The sequence below is a fragment of the Dreissena polymorpha genome, chromosome 2, assembly GCF_020536995.1.
Source record: "Dreissena polymorpha isolate Duluth1 chromosome 2, UMN_Dpol_1.0, whole genome shotgun sequence".
NCBI lineage: Eukaryota > Metazoa > Mollusca > Bivalvia > Myida > Dreissenidae > Dreissena > Dreissena polymorpha.
Window position 1 is genome coordinate 23,855,594 of NC_068356.1, and position 13,885 is coordinate 23,869,478.

Below are 13,885 nucleotides of genomic sequence, written 5' to 3' on the forward strand. Positions count from 1 at the left end.
ATAAGTTTTACACATGTTGCGGGCTACTTCACAGTTCGGAATAAGTTTTTTTTTCACAAGTGCTTTTTCTTTCATAAATCAGAATATTGAGGTGTATGTCTTTTTTTTTCACAACTATCAACAGATATTTTAATGCGACGTTAATTCTTTGTTTAAATTTTTAGTTAAAACAGAACAAAATAACAGTTTTAAAAATGTGTATTTTTGTACTTGTATTTAACGCCATGAAAAAACCTACATAACTCATCAAATTAAAATAACAACAACAACCAACCAACCACCTACAAACACCATCCATCTACCAACACCAACCATCACCAACCATCTACCAACACCAACCATCTACCATCACCAACCACCTACCAACACCAACCATCTACCATCACCAACCATCTACCATCACCAACCATCTACGAACACCAACCACCTACCAACAACAACCATCTACTAACAAACCATCTCGCAAACTAGATCGGGCGTGGTTTCATACATACGATGATTCTGTATCGCGATTCGTTTTTGTTTAAATAGCTAAAAAAACATTGAAGTCAACATCAACTTCGTGTGCTAAAATAATGGCCGTAATTAAATGACTCATATGGATTTCTTTCATTTAATATACATTTCCTATTTGCAAGTTGGGAGTCTTCATTTAAATATTTAAATCTGAAACACGTGAAAATATTCGCGCATATAAAATACAAATAACAGCGCGAGTATAAATGTTATGATTGGGTAACTCTCGGCAAAAAGAAGGAACAAACATTGCCATACCAAAGTAATTTGAATGATTTATCTAAATAAGTTTGGCGCATGGTCTTATCACCGAGCATTAATCAACTCGCAGTTGAATTAGGAACTCATTATACACATTGAATTCATTAAGCGACTTGTATAGAGTTGAAATAATTTACACGATATATAAAACGCATTATATCCATGTAAAATAATATGTTATGTCGACGATAAAAAATAAGATGTATGTCCCGAACAACACTTCTTGTATCACAAGCCTCGTTTTTAAAGTGTTCATACGATCTGACGCCCCGTAATGACCACGGGTTCGTGTTTCTTTCAAGGGCGGTCATAAAATTGGCCTTATATCAAACGTTCGTGTCGACTTATTTAAATATCTCATGTAACACTATAGCAAGCACATGGAAACCGTGGTCGGGTCAAAACTATTTGAAGAGAAAAGTTGATAAAGCAATCTTAGTGTGTACATTTTCTTTTTGAAAACCTCCGAATGGTTTTGAGTCAGTATGATAAGTTTAAAAACCTGGTAAACCCAAATATATGTGGGATGTTGTGTTTGCGAAAAAGGAACGATAGGTGTTATTTATATACACTCAATTCCACTGAAAATTGAACTTTCTTGTTAAGCGCGTACATATATCGGCGGTAGGTTTTTGTTGTAGTTTTCGTGCCTATTTATTAAAAGGCATATGAAATGCCTAAACATTGCAGCATGGAACTCACAATAATTTAGTTATAAAATATTTTTCAAGTTTTATACGTTTTATGATTTTCAGATAAAAATAGTAATGTTGTTTTATATTTTTGATCGTTTTTATTGTATATGTCTTGACGTATATTGGGAGCAACGGCGTTTTCCCCGTGGTAAACATGCCGCGAAAAGGTGGTCACACCCGTCATTAACCGGAACAGGGAGTCGTTTAGTTTATATCGATTAAATGGCAAAATGTTTTTGATTAAATTTCTGAACACTGTTAATTATTTATCTAGGGATAATTGGTCAGCACTTTAGAAAAGATGCGGCATTACGTTAGAACATTTAATTGAATTTAAATTGTGAAGCCTACAAGATTTTATCCTTCAAATATTTTATAAGAAAACGCTGAGAATGACCGACCGCTGTAGCTCCTTTATAAACAAAATTACAACTAACACTGAGAAAACAAGACTGGTCAATGCTGTAAGGTTCTATACCAAAGGTCAATCAAATAAGAGAAATAAAAGTACTTAAAGAACTTCAATTAATTACGATGTTGATTATTCATTTGAAACGCTATGCTAGGGAGATTAATATCGTGTCATATGTATGGAAAGTATTCGAATTAAATTTTGGCTGACATATGAGGACGTAGAACGTCACTTGAGTAGTCACCAAAGATTGTCTATTTCGTGTGAAAATTCTGGATACCAATTCCCGAAAAAAGCTAAAACATTGAAAATTATGCATTTGATGGTGCTTACGCAATGTCATATCCATAATATAGTAAAGAGTCATACTACAACAAGTCTACTAAAACCATTCTTACAAAACATATAAGTAAAAAGACATTATTTACCGTAAAAATGTTATAGTCGCTATCTCCTCTTACATTAATTAAACCATTAAACGTTACGAAATATAAACTTTTGAATAAATTTAGATAACGGACTTAAAAGTATATATTTTATGCGTATATGACGTGATGAGTTTGATTTAAACATAAATTGTATAATTAAAATTTCAAATTCCCCACATTCTGACTTGTTTTATTATTATCACATTTTGATTTAATTCATAATAGGTATTGTTATCGAGTTAAGCTATTCAATATACGTAATTCGTACGTGTCTGAAGAATTAATACATTTGTTCTGCCCATGATCGACTGACTAAACTATTTTGGTAATTCTAGAATATTGCTAGTATGTCGCTACGCAAGAGAAAAAACTGTAAATATTGAAGTACTAACTAATTTGGAAAGGATTTAAATAAACATGTTTTTTTTTTTAACAATTTGAGTAGTTATACGTCTCATTTAACGTATATACGAGGCAAATATCGAGACATCTCGAGATTGAATTTAGCATTAGTACATGTAAATGGCAAGAACGTTATAAAACATCAGGTCCGTTAATATTCCGAATATTTCACTATGCCATCGACGGTAATATACCTTGAAAACTGTTGATGAAAATGTATTAAGAATGTTGATAAAGCATCAATTTAGTTCCTTTATGGCAAAATCTAGTTAGATACTATCGAACATTTAGACAGATTAAACGGAACATATTTTGGTTTTGAACACTCTCTCACAAAAAATACCCGGTTGGTTTATGTGAGAAGGAAAATATTTGCTGAGCTGCTTTATTAACCCATTTATGCCTAGTGTCTAGAAAAAAGGCCTTGGCAAACAGCGTAGACCCAGATGAGACGCCGCATAATGCGGCGTCTCATCTGGGTCTACGCTGTTTGCTAAAAGGATTTTCTGTAAGACATATTCTTAATATAGAAATAAATATACTAGACATCCCTAATTTTGGAAATAAATTGATTCAATTTAGAAGGATGGGAGAGTCCACTAGGCGTAAATGGGTTAACAGTATCATCTCTGGTCGTGTTAATTCGTTGAATGGAATACGTTTGTTAGTTTGTTTTTGTAAAAAAAACAATCGAACAGAAACAGGACTAAGTCTCTTTTTTATTAAATTTTATTACATTTGGAACTTGCCCTTTTGTCAATGCATAGTTCTGTGTTCACTTTAAAATATTCAACAATTTTAATCTTGATGTGAGTAGTGAGTTAGGTCTGTTTATTTCAGACATGAACATATGATAAGGAAACTTTTTCGCATATTTGATATTCCAACGAACTGACTTCGAGATGAAAAGCCATTTATCTCCAAGAGGGTCACATTCACTCTAAGATGTGCACTTCTGCCATGAATGCATCTTGAAAGTGTAATTCGACCAACAGCATTCCCGGTAATACTCGTTTTAACGTTAGTTGCACTCGCCAAAAGTCAGATGGTAGACCGCATGCGTAAAAGTTGCATGTCTGTATAACGATATTTCACAATAAAAGATATCATTTAAACAAAATAATACATTCCCAAACATTTTTATACTTCTAACAAATATATCCGTTCGCAAATTTATTTTTTATGAATGTCGAACACTTAAAGGGATCTTTTCACGGTTTGGTAAATTGACAAAATTGAAAAAAGTTGTTTCAGATTAGCAAATTTTCGTTTTAGTTATGATATTTGTGAGGAAACAGTAATACTGAACATTTACCATAGTCCAATATAGCCATTATATGTATCTTTTGACGATTTGAAAACCTAAAAATTATAAAGCGTTGCAACGCGAAACGATTGAATAATGTGAAGAGTTCTGTTGTTGTCGTTTAAATTTACGAAACTACGAATATTTCTTATGAAAGGTATAAAATACTTAATGGTGTATATCGGGCGGAATAGCCGAGAGGGCTAAAACGTTTTTACTTCAGACTAAAACCAGGACTCCGGGGGTCACTGGTTCGAGCCCTGGTACCGGCTACTTTTTTTTTTCCCTTTTTTTTATATTTTATTCTTGATTTTTTACTGGAGCTTTTAAGATCCAATGTTTACATTTATCAATATTCAACAGGTATCTGTCCGATATAATAAGTCAGCAATTATTCCGCTAACTTTTTTATTATTTGGCAAATGTTATTCAAATATATGAACGAATGACGTTTTTATGGTAAAATTAAAATGAGCGAAATAAAAGAGATTAAGCTAGTTTATGTAGACCGATGTAGACACATTTTATAATTTGGCACTGCCAAATAACTTCCAATTCCTATCAACGTAAAGAGTATAATTTAAATGAAGTGTTTGTACTAATAATATTATATTCAGTTAAATGATCACTGTATTTTTATATTTTCCTTTCGGTAAAATGACCAGCGATATTTTAATCACTTGGGAAAATAACTTGTACCAGTCCTATTGGGAAAAAATAACGCGAACAAGCCTGAAATTGGGAAAATTCGCGTCGTGAAATCTTCAGATTGGAAAATTGGTGTATTTCATTGCTTTGTAAACACATACTTTACAATTTATTACTAAGTGTTGTCATTGTATCAATATCACAATTATTTATTAACATGTTGTTGTTGTTTTTTGGAAAGGGTTTTTTGGACAGAAATTGCGAACATCGTAGGTTTTTCCCCATTTGAAAAGTGCTGTTTTTCGGTTAACCACATATATACTGTAGCGAACTATTTTGTGTTTATTTATACCACAATTTATTTTCAATTTTCGCAAATGTATTGAATTAAAGGCCTACATTCGACATTAAGCATAATTCCATCTAGGTAATGTTTCAGTTTATATCTTCTTTTCTATATCACTCTATAAAAAACAAGTTCTGACGGGTTTAATCATTAAATAAAATATGTAAAATACACGGCTTTCGCACTTACTAAATTCAAGCGCAAGCCTTAAAGTAGTAAATATACAGAATTATATCACGATCCAGTCACGATCACGATCCAGTCACGATCACGATCCAGTCAAATATTTTGAGGTTATCCCAAAAAACGACTGTTTGTCCGATTAAACCAAACAATCTAATGACACACATGCACATGTAGGTATGCAAGAGAAACTAACATAATATTTCTTTAAAGCCCCACACTTTTATGATTATGCAAATGTGTGCGATAATCTGTGACCTACAAGGTAGAGGCTTTTATTGTGTTTTACACTATATATCAGTACTGAAAAGTGTTATATGCTTTATATGGTTTTCAACATTATGTATATTAAGTTTCGTACGAAATGTATAAATGCATATTTAAACAAATGTTCATTGTACCGGGTCTGCTAAAAATCGTAGAGACGAATAACTAAATGTAGATGGGTGTTAAAATTGCTATAATTTGTGTTGCGGATGTTTTTACTTTGTAATTGAGAAAGATCACTTGAAAATATTGAAATTGAATGGACTCTGTTTTGTTTCCGGTACTTTAAAACTACGATATTAAACTAACATATAAACAGGTAAATTATCAAACTATTTACTTAAAGGAATATTATTTCGTGTTTCTTTTTTTTTATTTCAAAGCAGCTCGATTATGTTGCCATAAGTACTTACTATATTATAAACAAACCAATATTATGAATATAAATTTAAGCAATATCCAAAGCATGGTAATTTACATCGAGTCAACAAATACCGCACACGAACATGGTAACTCTGTTACACATACAAATATTGAGTCACCAAATATGGTATAGAAAGACAATCATTCCTCGCGGTAAAAAACTTTAATCCAGTATTTATCAAGTTGTTCTCGGAAAATTATGTGATCAAGAGCGGTCGCCAAACGGCCATGTACATGTATAACCCGTCATAGGTGACTTTGTAAATTATTTATAATATTCGTACGATGTCTTATTCCCCTAGTTACCATACCTGACACAGAACTAGGCATAATGTTTTGTTTTAATCACAGTCCAAAACACATAATTTGTATATAAAAAAATCTGAACTATTTTGTTAGATATATACTAAACGAAAATCTTCTGCAAATTAAAGATTAAAATAAACTCATTTTTATACACCGTAAGGCGTTTTAAAACCTTGCCATTACTTAAACAGTTTAAATAGGATCATCACGGAACTTTAAGCTAATGTGAATGGACTTTATATCTCGCGCCCAAGTTCGATAACTAGCCAGAACGCCATTATGAGTTATGGTCCTTGAATCATACAAAATGTCAAAACCTACCTCGTCTGATCACTAACTTAAACAATTTAAATAGGATCATCATTAAACAAAACTTAATTAAAGGCTTGAATCACGTCTTAACTATGGTTTTTGAATTATATTTAACAAAAAATAATAATACTGTCCGCTGTCTAAATTAAATAGTTTTGACTGTATAATCATCAAACTTGATCTTTAAATCTAGACCTTTAAAACGGATGTATTTTGTGATATGTTGGAAGTATTGTTTTGTGATAATATTAGTGCTTATGGTGACAAAATATAATATTTTTGTACAAGGTTTTATTTGTCTACGTTTGCCTTTAAAGACTATCGTTAATATGCATTTTACAGTTCTGACTTTTATAATTTACTTGATAAAACTTTTGAAAAAAAGTAACTTTTTATTACCGAATATCGGTGTTATTAGCAAGTGTATTATTTGTGTTGGGGTTTAGGGCGTAGATCTACTCGATATTTAATATATGACTATTGTATATTAAAAAGAGTCTTCAACCAATATGTATTGATCATCATTCTTTGATTTTGCGTCTAGCAAAATATTATCTAGCATCGATACATACTTCAATAATTTCTATTTTTGTTGATATGCAGATACCGCTATATATATATACATACACGTAGTTGTTGTCGGAAACATTTCGTGTTGCCGCATTTAATAGACAAGAATCAATGCTTTTCATTATGTTGTCATTTCTAAAGAGGTCAAAAGTGTATCGCGAAGGTTCGAGAGGCTACATCAAAACGTGGTCAGCTTACGTAGCAAATTCATTATATTACTATTCAGATAAAACTTAACCGCTTTAATTAAAATTAAAATATTTTACATGTTTTTTTCAAATCTCGAACTCGATCTGAACAATACAGTTTCATATAGTTTCATATTTCGATGCGTAAGGTCAGGATTAAATTTATATTTGAACAACAGATTTGGTCAACGTCAATTGTATTTGTACATGTAAGTATAACGCTCGTTTCTCCGGACCTCTAGCCAAGTCACATCAATATTTTAGTATAGCTATTAGTTTGATGTATATATCCTGACATATAAAGGATCGGTCAACATTGATATGAATATAGAAAGGCTCGAATTTTTTGTTAACATCATGAATATTTTTGACAGACTATATTTTTTACGAATCGGTATAACTCGTCATAAAATTATCTACGAAAACACGGTTCAAACCAACTTTATTTTGTTAAAGGTAGTGAGTTTTAAAATTTATCAAATTTTGTTTATTTTGTTTGACGTTGTGTATATTTAAAAACTTGTTTGCCGCATTTTCAGTGATGCGCAGGACATATTTTATATATTAAAAAAAGAAAGTTATAATTATCAATTTATACTTTTAGGTGACATTTATTAAACTTATAGGCAAATATGGTCGGTATGAGTATGATTAATAATATTGTATTTACATATTTGCATGATTGTATGTCAACAAGATTGGATATAGTATGATACTCACAAAATGATATTTTTTCAGTGTGTTCTTTGAACGGAAATGTTTCAGCAAAAAAATTGAAAATTTGCGTCGCAAAGTATTTTAAATTGTGAAAACTTGAGTCACAAACCCTAACCCAAACTCTCTAAAATTTGTGAAAAAACGACCATTCTCTTAGAAGAAAAAAGTCCTTATTGTGTACAATTGCATTGAATAATATTGTTACAATTCTCGTCAATTAAGTGATGCACTTTTACTTCAAACAGTATTTAAAGCATGAGTTAGTGCAACGTTGTTGTAAATGTGATAAAGGACCAACTAATTGTATATAATGAGAATTCAATACTGCTCCAGCAGTTGGAGTTTCACTTCTTCATATTTTATTTAGAATCCATTTTAAATACGCATATACATGTATATTATCTGTATTTTTTTATGAACACATATCACGAATTAGTGTTACTGTAAGCATAATTGAGCATGCAATTACACAACTTTTTGTTAAATTCATTTTTTCCAAATATAATTCTCTGTGTACATCCGGGCTATTAAATTCAACACAATATACGATATACATATATATTTATAGCTTTACTTCTCTGAAAATTGCTCAATCGCTCGTGTCAGTTTTTTTAATTATTACACAGTCTATCAATATAATTACATTACCGGTTCTAGATTCAAATTTGTTGTTAATACTTAGTCTTTATATTTATTAATTTATAATTTATAATAAAACTAATTTATACTTTGAAAATAATTAACAAGGATGAGAAACGGTATTGATACTAAATGTTATGGTAAATCTTTTTCGAATTTAAACGTCTTATATAGCTCCCTTTTTGATAGCAAAATGGTTCATAGCAAAAATGGTTCGTGGCTTGAAAGTTGCAATAAAATAGTGCAAGTTATTCTTTTTTGTTCGTTAATAAAATAAAAAAATAAAATTAATTACTTACACGCTAGCACTTTATACACTTTTTTAAACTAATTATTATATCGCATTTTATTATTGTATAATGTATTATATAACTTTTTTTAATTATATTATATAGTACTATATTTTACTGATGAAATACATTTCTACGTAAAAATAAGTGTAATTACAATATAAAAAGATAATATTCAAGTGTAATTAGATCTTAAATAATTTTTACGAACATAAAAAATAAAATTCTGCTAGGTTTTGGTCACATTTAATAATTGTTTAATGAAATAAAATAAAACATATAAATTTAATACGCGAGCGTCGATGAAAACCGCAAACCAACAAATAATGTCTAATTAAACGAAAAACAGTTATAAATATATTATTTCGGGTAATAAGTTTTAAGTTTTGAAACGCACATTTTCTGCGTTATAAAGATCTCAATATTAAAATGATAAAATATATTCGACCTACCTATTATCAGTAATGTGATCCAAAATTATTTAATAAACCAATATTTATTACACAAAAAAATCCGTTCGTATTTTCCCATTACTGAAACGTAAATTACATAAGTAAGCACTTTATATTATTGGTCACATTTAATTATTAACAGTATTATAATATTTTACTATATTCATTAAAATATCCGTGATTTAACACAAGAGAACACAAATGATTTTAAACAACGTGGTCGCCCAAATAACACAATCTCCGCTGTTATTTTTAAGCAATAAGGCAACTAAATCACGCTTTATTTTGCAACATGCACACGCTATGTTATTCCCAACCGATATGAGCAAAACAACACACACATTCTCATATCGCTGTGTATTTCGTCCTAGTCACTCCGCAATACACATGAAATATTGTTATTACAATGTTGTCTATCTGAACGAGTGAATACGACGATCTCATTGGTTGGCTATTTAAATCCCTAAGGACATGTTTATCTCGGCTAGTTTCTAGATTCCCAAACTAAACAAAAATCTGAAAAGCGAGCGACGCAGGGAGTGTTGTTGGTAGTGCAACGGAGCGGATGATAGTGAATGTACAATGTACATAAACGATATACTCCTTTGGAGCATTTAAAGTTGTGTTTCAGTGCTTATTATTGTGATTTGAAAGCGGTAACGTCTTCATCAGTCTGAAAATTAAAGTGTTGGATTATACTGCACCACACATAAATGGAATAGATCTACGTAGTTACCACATAGAAACTTGTGTACGCCCTAAATGTGTAGAATCATAACTAGGTCAGCTAGCATTGAAAACTTGTTGACCGTATATTCCTACATACGAAACTTTAAATGTGTTGAAATTGTGAAAACAGTAACTTCCTCTGTATCGAAATGTATTGTTATGTTGCTATATCAGTGTAAGTGCAGCAGTAAGCGGTTGCTGCTCATAAAGGACTTGATTTGAATTAATATGTTTATACGATAATATAATTGAGTTTGCATGCATTTTTCATACAATTTATTAGCATTATATGTTTAATCAATTCTTAGTTGACCATGAAATAATCTAGATGAAAAAAACGCACAAATTATGGACTGTTTTCATTAAATTCTGGTATATATATATATATAGCTTTCATAATATCTTCAATTTCAGTTGTGTACTTACATTCGTTAAACACACTACAGGTAAATGTTGCGTTTAGCTTAATATTTATTAACGTAGCGTTGAACTCAATACACGCTACTTGACCTAAATGAATTCAGCACATCTAGTTTCAGTAAAGCGAAGCGTGGCCGATATCATTTAATCGATTTTGCATTATTGCGGAGAGTACGGGGGTCGTCTCAAGAGTACACTGTTATCTTCTGTCAATCAATACATGTGTGCGGTGTGCGGTAAAATATGGCACGGTTTCAAGTCGCTGGATTTATTGCCGTTCCTTTTGCTAACGGATTTCAGACTCTTACAAAGCATGCATGCATTAATTGCATTACCAAACAGTCGAGTCCCTGGAGGATTCAGCAATTTCAAAATAAAGGGACTTATTTTTGTATTTGACTTTGAATAAAATTGTTTTATTTTTTTATCTCAAAACTTATTTAATTTAATCAAGGTAAATATTTAATTTAATTAAGGTAAATCAATTATTTAAATAAGCTTCAAGTAAGTACTGAATATGAAATCAATGTTTTAAGGATCGAGTCTGAAGAAAAACACAGAAAAAACCGAAACCCGAGTCCATTTACTTGAAAAGGCCGACAAAAGTCACACTATTTTACGTCTACAAAAATAAAATAAGTAAGGATGAAAGAGCAAAAAACATGCAAATAATCATTTTAGTTAAATACCGTACGGTAATTTAAATGAACAATTAAATAAGTATGTCCCTTTATATGAATGATAAAAAAATAACGGCAAAGTTACGACAAAATTCGAAATAAATTTTGACGCATTTTGATTGATTTCCAACCGCATAAGACTAGATTAACAGAATTGCAATTTATATACTTTGCTGACCAAAATGAACATGCTGCATATGTGCATCATTTATAAGTAGTGTATGCAGTTGTTTTTTTAATGTCCCCCACCACTATATGTTTTTGCCCTGTTTGTTGGTTGGTTGGTTTGTGTGTTTGTTTGCTCCAACTTTAACATTTTGCCATAACTTTTGCAATATTGAAGATAGCAACTTCATATTTGGCATGCATGTGTATCTAATGGAGCTGCTCATTTTGAGTGGTGAAAGGTCAAGGTCATCTTTCAAGGTCAAAGGTCAAATATATAGCTTCAAAGCGGCGCAGAAGGGGACATAGTGTTTCTGACAAACACATATCTTGTTACTTTGAAATTTAACTTGTATTGACGGAAAATATGACTTGGGATCTAGCTAAATTGGAATGGCGGGTGGAGGGGCTTCCTCTTTTCCCAACCATTAAAAAATACATGAGTTTCAAGAGAAAAGTATTGTAATTTTTATGTTTTTAGTGTATAATGAGTTATCATTGTTTATTTGAAGTACGATATTTTCTATGCATTATAAAGTATTACCACAATTTATTATTATACATATCATGTAAATGCAAAGATGCTCTTAAAAAGATTTAATAAACTTCTGATTGTTCTTTTTGTAAAAAGTGTTTTATTTATTTTTATGTGATCTAAATATTTGAGTATTTTTAACGTCATCGTTATACAATTGTTGGTGTAAATTTTTTAATATTTATAAATAGTTAACTTATAAATTCAATATTGAAAAAAATAGGCTCCGAATACAACATTTGATGATTAATAAAAATATTTATTAGCTCTTATGCATACAATTTCTTTTTAGCCAAATACAAAAAAATAATTAAAAGAGAAATTCGTGCAAACACCACATTTTGTTCATTTAAGGTGGCATTTACAAACTATTTCTGTATATGCCTTATGCAGCTTCTGTTGCATGTTGAACATTGATTATATCAACTGTCCTGAAGAAAATTTGGATTATTGTCGTTCAATTGGTATTAAAGCAGTTTTTATGTTTTGAAGAAATAAATAAAAAGACATAGTGGAAGTTGATAAATTAAATGGATAAGACAAATCGTTGTTTATGTATTAAACTGAATTCTTTAGTTTAAACGAAGAATGAAATTATAATAATATTAATATTCGTTATAACAATCTTAAGTAGCACCTTAGCGTACTGGTACATTAAAAATAATCATTAAAAAATAAATTAGTTTTTAAGTTGTTTATTGATTCTCAGTCGAACGGATGAAAAGTATGGATTAAATTCGCATGTAAGTAGTCAACCCAAGTCAGTTTTTGTTGTTGTTTTCCGTTGTGTTTTTTTTTTGTATTTATTTTGTATTTTTACATTTATTTAATTGACATTGTAGAAACAAATTAATGTTACTTATACAGAAGCATTCGGCCATCCTGTCTTCGGCGATATTTTTTATGCCCAATCGGAAAATTACTTATACCATACCGACTGGAAATATTAGCGGGGAAAAAAACATGCAATTGGGAAAATTTGCGTATCGAAATGCGTAGTGATTGGGAATTCCGGGTCTTTTTAATTGCTTTGCATAAATTGCACAGATCAATTCAAATATTAATTTATATGTATGATGGATTGAAATGATTAGTTTTGTGCTTATTATATTTGGTAACTTGCAGATAATGCACTTTCTGAACAAAATTGATATAACTTTCGTTCTTTGGGGGAATTTTTCAGACAACAATTGGGAATTTTGGCATTTTTTTTTCTCAGTTGTGAAAGTACATTTTACGGGTACTATATACAAAAGGAAATAAATCGTTGTGTCTACTAATATATTATCTCGACCTGTTCGAATAATTTATTTTGTATAATTTAAATAACATCCACTTTATAAATATGGCAAATGATGCGCAAATCGTTTTTTCCATGCACGAAACAATACATATGAGAGCGAAATAAACTGTAGTGAATAATACTCGGCTGGCATATTGTGGTTAAACTAAGTACTGCAAAATACAGCGTTCGACAATACACAATCTTATATATTTTGTATCATTCATAATAATAATTGTTACTTAAACGATATATTTTATAAATTGGTTAATGTTAGTTGACCGACGTTTTCTGAGATCTATACCTACAGTGTGCATATATCTGCTCTTTGGCTGCTGCCACCAATGTCTGAAACTTGGAACCGTCCATCAACCTAATTGTGGTGGGCTTCCAGAATGTGGCATTTCGCTTGTACAGCAGCTAGAAGGAGCATAATATTTAAGGCGATTCATTTACATATTTAAGCATAGGTTTGCACAACAAAAAGATATTTTTAGAACTTTTCGAGTTTAAAAATAACAGTTCACGAAATATTTTAGACATACATTTAGTTAATTTTTACTTGAAATTGTAATTTTAAATATATATGGCACATGCAATAAACAGGGAATTTGTATTAACCTTTTTAAAGACAAAAATGCTTTATGTCGACATGGCATCCCAAATACCGTATCTACTGTCTGAACAAAACCCATTCCGGAAAATTTTACAGT

The 13,885-nt window shown here is 30.7% G+C and overlaps 1 protein-coding gene across 2 annotated transcripts in view; it reads right to left on the bottom strand.

Moving 5' to 3' along the window:
* LOC127866245 (uncharacterized) overlaps positions 1-13,593 on the bottom strand; it is a 39,045-nt gene extending 25,452 nt beyond the window's left edge. The window contains exon 1 of one of the 2 annotated variants that reach the window (XM_052406673.1): positions 13,481-13,593. The gene's annotated coding sequence lies outside the window, so the exon portion shown is untranslated. Of the gene's footprint in view, positions 1-9,361; positions 9,746-13,480 lie in introns of those variants that run through there. The other variant, XM_052406672.1, reaches the window with a different exon arrangement.
* Positions 13,594-13,885: the final 292 nt, after the last annotated feature.